We start from the raw sequence: 7,150 nt of genomic DNA, 5'->3' as shown, positions 1-7,150 counted from the left end.
AGTATCTAACTTAGCTATCAATTTGTCATAGGTGAAGTCATCATTTATAGGTAAATGGTTTGGCTTCAAATGCTCTAATATGGAAAGATGGTCAGCAACTACGTTTTTTGTTCCTTTTTTGTCTCTAATATCTAAGTCGAATTCTTGTAGCAAAAGGATCCACCTGAGTAATCTAGGTTTCGCATCCTTTTTGCTTAGTAGGTAACGGATAGCTGCATGGTCTGTATAGACTATAATCTTAGATCCTACAAGATAAGACCTAAACTTATCGATTGCGAAAACTACAACTAGGAGTTCCTTCTCTATTGTTGTATAATTTAGTTGAGCGGTATCTAAGGTTCTACTAGCGTAATATATTACATGTAGTTTTTTATCTTTTCTTTGCCCTAAAACAGATCCTATAGCAAAATCGCTAGCATCACACATTATTTCGAAGGGTTTAGTCCAATCCGGAGGTTGTAAAATGGGTGCTAAAATTAGCGCTTGTTTTAACTGATTAAAGGCTTGGATGCATTTTTCATCGAAAATGAATTCAATGTCTTTCATCAGAAGGCCAGTCAGGGGTTTTGTTACTTTAGAGAAATCTTTGATGAAGTGTCGGTAGAAACCGGCGTGTCCAAGAAAACTACGGACTTCTCTAACTGTCTTAGGAGGGTTAAGGTTTTCTATAACTTCTATCTTTGCTTGGTCGACCTCAATGCCTCTTTCAGATATTATATGTCCTAACACTATTCCTTCTTTGACCATAAAGTGACACTTCTCCCAGTTTAACACAAGGTTAACTTCTAGGCATCTCTCTAGGATTTTCTCAAGGTTAATGAGACAGTTCTCAAAGTCGAACCCGCACACCGAGTAATCGTCCATAAATACTTCCATAATTCCGTCGAGATAATCTGCGAAGATTGACATCATACAACATTGGAAAGTAGATGGCGCATTACAGAGTCCAAACGGCATTCGCCTGTAAGCAAACGTTCCGTAAGGACAGGTAAAGGTTGTTTTCTCTTGATCCTCGGGGTGTATGGGTATTTGGAAAAATCCAGAATATCCATCAAGATAACAAAAGTAAGAGTGTCTGGCAAGACACTCAAGCATTTGATCTATGAATGGAAGGGGGAAATGGTCTTTCCTAGTTCCCTTATTGAGCTTCCTATAATCTATGCACATACACCATACGCCTTCTATACGTTTAGCTACATGCTCGCCCTTCTCGTTCTGCACGACTATGATGCCTCCCTTTTTGGGTACCACATGTACATGACTTACCCATTTACTATCAGAGATTTGATAGATTATACCAACCTCTAGCAGTTTAAGGACTTCCTTCTTTACCACCTCGCTCATCACATGGTTGATTCTTCTATGATATTCTCTGGAAGATTTTGAATCCTCCTCTAGCGAGATCCTATGCATACACACGGATGGGCTTATACCTTTTAAATCAGAGATGTTGTACCCTAAGGCAGATGGGTATCTTCTTAAAACATTTAAGAGTTGATTCGTCTCGTCTTGGTTTAAGGTGGCACTAACTATTACTGGGCGGTTCATTTCTTTATCCAAAAACTCATATCTTAGGTTCTTGGGCAATTCCTTAAGTTCTTGAGCTGGTTTTTGAGAATTTGGTGAAAGGTCTGGAGTAAGGTCCAAACATTTGTTAGTTTGAGGTTCCATTTCCTCTAGCTCGTCATACTTTTTATTCGGGTTTGAAAATGGTTCGATCACGGGTTCTTCTCGATCAAATTCCCTTATGCATTCATCTATGATATCGATCACATAACATGCGTCTCCTAGAATTGGTGCCATCAAGAATTTTGAAAGAATGAACTCGATCTTTTCATCCCCTACTTCGAAAGTTAATTTTCCTCTTTTAACATCTATTATAGCTTCAGCTGTTGATAAGAATGGTCTACATAAAAGGATAGGGATATCGTCGTCTTCCTTGATATCCATGACCACAAAGTCTGTTGGGATATAAAGTTGACTGATCCTGACTGGGATGTCTTCTAAAATGCCTACAGGATACTTAACAGACCTATCGGCTAATTGGAGGGACATCTTAGTTGGTTGTAATTCTCCTAAGTTTAACCTTTTACACACAGCTAAGGGCATTAAACTCACAATAGCGCCTAAGTCTAGGAAAGCTTTGTCGATCACATGACTCCCTAAAATGCAAGGTATAGAAAAACTACCAGGGTCTTTCTCCTTCTTAACGAGTTTATCCTCGGAAATAGAATTACATTCCAAGGGTTTGGGATCGTCAAGCCTACGTTTGTTGGTTAAGATGTCTTTGAGAAATTTGGCGTAAGACGGAATTTAGGTGATAGCTTCGGTGAAAGGAATCTCTACATGAAGCTTTTCTATTACTTTTATAAATTTTTGGTATTGGTTATTGATTTTGGTTTGTTTAAGTCTTTGTGGATATGGGATTGGTGGTTTGTTCGGGGGTGGTGGTTTGTAAGTTTTATCCTTGGCTTCTCCTTCTTGGTCGGTTTGTTTTTCGGGTTCCACCGGTTCCTCTTCTTGGTTGGTAGGTATATTTCCTTTAGAAGTTTTGGACTCGCTCATTGCTGGGTTATGAGGCCCTTCATAAGCGCTCCCACTTCGTAACGAGATAACGTTAGCTTGCCCTCGAGGGTTTGGTTGAGGTTGTCCAGGGAATTGTTCTCCATGTGTAGCTTGTGGGGCTTGGTTTTGTGCTACCTGTGAGATCTGGGTTTCAAGCATCTTGTTGTGAGTGATTATCTGATCAACCTTGGTTCCTAATTGCGTTATCAGTTCATTTACGTGAATGTTCTGGTTTAGGAATTCTTTATTTTGCTGAGTCTGGCCTGATATAAAGCTTTCCATGATCTTTTCAAGGTTAGACTTCTGAGGCACAACTTGCATAGGTTGATTTGGTTTTTGGGCTTGATAACCTCGTGGTCTCTGAGGTGCATAATTCTTGATAGGGTTCTGGTTTTTATAGGAGAGATTCAAATGATTCTTCCATCCAGGGTTGTAAGTGTTTGAAAATGGGTTACCTTGGGAGTAATTCAATTGGTCGGTGTTCAGGTCGTTCAAAAGGTTACACTCCGCCGATTCGTGTCCTTTAGATCCACAAAGTTCGCACTCTGTGTGGACTACTGTTGCGGTGTTAGTGTTTGTAGACATATGTTCGATCTTAAGGGCTAAAGCGTCCATTTTCGCCTGCATCATGTCTAGATAACTTACCTCATGTATTCCATCTTGGTTCTCCTTTTCTCTACCGATGCTCGTTCAGTTCCCCATTGGTAATGGTTTGGGCCATATCCTTAATTAGGTCACAAGCATCAGGATAAGGTTTGTTCATCAGCGCGCCACCAACGTCAGCGTCGATGCTCATCTTGGTGTTATAATGGAGTCCATTGTAGAAGGTATGAACGATCAACCATTGCTCTAGGCCATGGTGTGGGCAGACTCTTAATAGCTCTTTATATCTCTCCCAAGCTTCAAAAAGCGATTCTCCTTGGTTTTGAGTAAATCTAGTTATTTGGTTTCGAAGAACAGCAGTCTTACTAGGGGGAAAATATCTAGCAAGGAATACTCTCCTAAGGTCTTCCCAAGTAGTTATTGAATTAGTTGGAAGTGAATCTAACCTTGAACGTGCTCTATCCCTGAGGGAGAAGGGAAATAATCTCAAACGGATCGCATCCGGTGAAGCGCCGTTAGATTTAAAAGTGTCGGTCAGTTGGATAAAAACTTTTAAATGTTGACTTGGGTTCTCAGTAGCGAGATCCGTGAATTGGTTTTGTTACACTAATTGCAACAAAGACGGTTTTAGGTCGAAATTGTTGGCAGGAATAAGGGGGTTTACTATACTCGAACTAGGTTCCTCGTCAGAGGGTTGGGAAAATTCCTTAAGAGGTATCCGGTCGCGATTCTCGGCCATAACTTTCTTAATTCGGATGAGTAAGAGGCGTGTACGAGTGTAACGTTCAGGTTCCGCTAAAGGATCTACTAAATTTATGGTACTACGGGTTCTTCGCATTTACCGGCTAATAATGCCTTAGTCTAAACGGTGTAACAACAGGGTACGAAATTTGACGAAGTTGGTCCCTGACAACGGCGCCAAAAACTTGATCGGTGAATTCGCAAGTGCACGAGTCGCGTCAAAGTAATATAAAAGAATATCGATCCCACAGAGACCAAATCGTCAATCTATCGATTACTATCGTTACGGTGTTTATCTAAGGTGGTATAAAAGAGATATTGATGTTTCAAAATAACAGTAAATAATAAATGCAGTGCAGATAAAGACAGGTTTGAATGTATTTCACGTCAGTTAAGTGATGTTTCGATTGTCTAAATAGAACTACTTATGAGGCAATATTTTCTACTCTTGAAAATAATCCATTTAATAGGAACTGTCGCTTTCGCGTATTCAGAACCAAGTTTACCCTTAAATTAAGGCCTTTTATTGTCACTTATAAAAGGTGCGCAGAACGCTAAAGTAGTATACTTATTTTTAAGAAATAAGACTCGTAAACTTAGTTGAAAAGTGATTTTGATTTTGAAAGTTTTACCCAAGGAGTTTCCTGATTTTAAATCTATCAACGCGTCTGAAAACAGTTTCAAAAATAGTTTTTCCTTAAAGTGATAAAAGTTCCTAGTTAACTAAGGCAGGGTGCTTTCGCACTCCTTGAATAGTTAAAACTAACCAAGTTTGTTTCAGAAAACTCAAGTTAAAAATCAAAACAGCCTTTAAAGTATTTCTATAGATTCAATATGTGAAACATCTTTTTAACTGCGATCCTTACATTCTAACCTTTAAAAGATTTAGTCAGACATGGTAATACCAACAAACACAACGATATTGATCATGATGAAAAGTTGTTTTAGAATGTAAGGCGTAAAGAACGAGTAGAGCGCGTAAAATAAATAAAATAAAGCATAGACAGAAAGTAAATAAAGTAAAGCGTAGACAGAAAGTAAATAAAATAAAGCGTAGACAGAAAGTAAATAAAGTAAAGTGTAGACAGAAAATAAATAAAGTAAAGCGTAGACAGAAAGTAAATAAAGTAAAGCGTAGACAAGTAAATAAATAAAGTAAAGCGAGACAAATAAATAAATAAAAGCGATAAATAAGAACCTGCTCCAAACGGAGGCTTTAAATCTGGTAAAGGAAAATAAACCTCCGACTCTGAAGATAAAGACGACAGCAACTCGGAGTGACCCAACTTAATCTCACTAAGGTGCGATAACTCCCCGATGTGACGGATTACCGTGTTACAGATGATAAATATATTCTTAGTGTTGTAAACTAAGTTGGATGATTTGAAAATGAAATGGAACGAACTATTTATAGAGGATTTCAGCAGCTTGCAAAGACCATGGTGCCCTCCAACTTCTCCTGAGTGGGAACGTGATTTGCAAAGGTGCCGTCCGCCATCCCTTCATGGCGCCCGCCATGTGTGGAAATGGGAAAGATCTTGGGAACGTGGCAGTTACCTCCTGGTTGAGGGCTGATGAGTCATGGCTTCTCCTATGGCGGTCGCCATGTGCAACGCCATGTGTACAATATTCGTCGAAAAACCCTAATTTTAGGTCTTTTTGCTTCGTTTCTTCTAAAAGGGTCTGAAAGAGCTAAATATCTGAAAACAACATAAAAGAGAGCATAATACAAACAAAATGATAATAAAGTCCTAATAAACATGTGAAATCCGAGTCAAAAACACGGTGTGATTCAGTGTGATCAACAACCTCTTGAGCGTTGATACAAATTAAATAGACGACAAAGATTTGTTTAAAGACGGTGAAGAAAGTCAATAAACACGCTTATATTTTCTCTCGGTTATTACTCAAAATCGAGATAAATTTTGTTTTTTTTAAAATAAAAATACAATAAAATAGTTTTCATCCCAAGCGCCACATACCTCTCGATTTCTATAAAAAATCGAGGGGAGTAAGTTTTTTTAACTATATTGTTTACACAAAATATTAAAATATATTGTTTAAACAAATTCTGATTTTAACAATGGATTCTTGGAGAACAACAAATCTTTTATGTTATCCAGATTTTGTTGTATACTGTTTGTGCACATTTTTTTCAAGTTCAATGGATTACATGCATCCAATTTCTGATAAGTTATCTATTCCAACTATGAGAAATTTTTTCTCCACTTGCAATCCGTCCCAGAGATTTGTTTAAAGATTTCATTATATTTAGCAAATGTTTTTATGGCAAAGACTTTCATAAGAAAGAGAACAAGATATATAATGGTGGATATAGAAAGTTTCTTGTAGATTAATGTGTTGACAATATCTTAAGCATTGTTAAAATAAAGACTCTCCCCTCGATTTTATAAAAAAAATGTAATATATTATTTGCAAAAAATGGTAAATGATAAAAAATTTAAAGTAACATGTCTTGTTTCCTTTTTAATTTGGTACCATTAACCTTTTTTTTGTACTTCAATTGCTTCCAATTTACATCATATTTAAGAATAAATTTCTCAATGTTGTCAACCGAGGAAAATAATAAATTATGAAGTGTTTAGTTTGATTGACAACATAAGAATGTTATTTCAAAAATACAACAACAACAACATCAACATCATTATGTTGGGATGGATTGCAAGAGCATATTTTTTGTTGTTGTTCAAGATAGAACGTTTAAGATTTTTTCTGTCTTGCAATCCATCTCAAAGATTGGTGTAAGACCCCAATTTTGACCCTAAGACCCCTCATGGCATCATAAGCATTGCATTCACATTGCCTCAAGGATCATAAGTATTTTGGCTCCTTACATTTGGGGTGGGGTCTCTTGTGAGTGGTTTGAGATCACCATGCATGCTTGAATTGTATATTATTACTTTTCTCATTTTATTTACTAACCAAAAGCACAAAAATATGTCACTAACATCTTTTGTTTGTAGCTTGAGTAGTCACAAGGTCAAAAGCTTCTAGGAGATCCTATGTGCATTGATATGGCCAAGAAAAGATGAAAGAATGCATGGAAATGGTTCCCAAAGCTCTCATACATCAAGTATGCCTCCCAAGTATCTCAATTCATCAATTTGATCAAAGAAAATCAAAGGGTTTGAGGTTTGTTTCCCAAGGAAACCCTAATTCATCTATTCATCAACTGTGCCTTGCTCATGAAGCAACCTCAACCCATGGTCAAATACAATCA

General features: G+C 37.4%; 1 non-coding gene across 1 annotated transcript; it reads left to right on the top strand.

Annotated features, from left to right (window-relative positions):
- Positions 1–3,416: 3,416 nt before the first annotated feature.
- LOC127090163 (small nucleolar RNA R71) lies at positions 3,417–3,523 on the top strand. The gene has a single exon (XR_007791692.1). It is a non-coding gene; the product is annotated as a small nucleolar RNA R71 (small nucleolar RNA).
- The last annotated feature ends 3,627 nt before the right edge of the window (positions 3,524–7,150 follow it).

The sequence above is a fragment of the Lathyrus oleraceus genome, chromosome 5 (genome assembly GCF_024323335.1).
Source record: "Lathyrus oleraceus cultivar Zhongwan6 chromosome 5, CAAS_Psat_ZW6_1.0, whole genome shotgun sequence".
Lineage (NCBI taxonomy): Eukaryota > Viridiplantae > Streptophyta > Magnoliopsida > Fabales > Fabaceae > Lathyrus > Lathyrus oleraceus.
The sequence above is the reverse complement of the archived record's forward strand: the minus strand, read 5'-3'. Positions and strand labels throughout refer to the sequence as shown.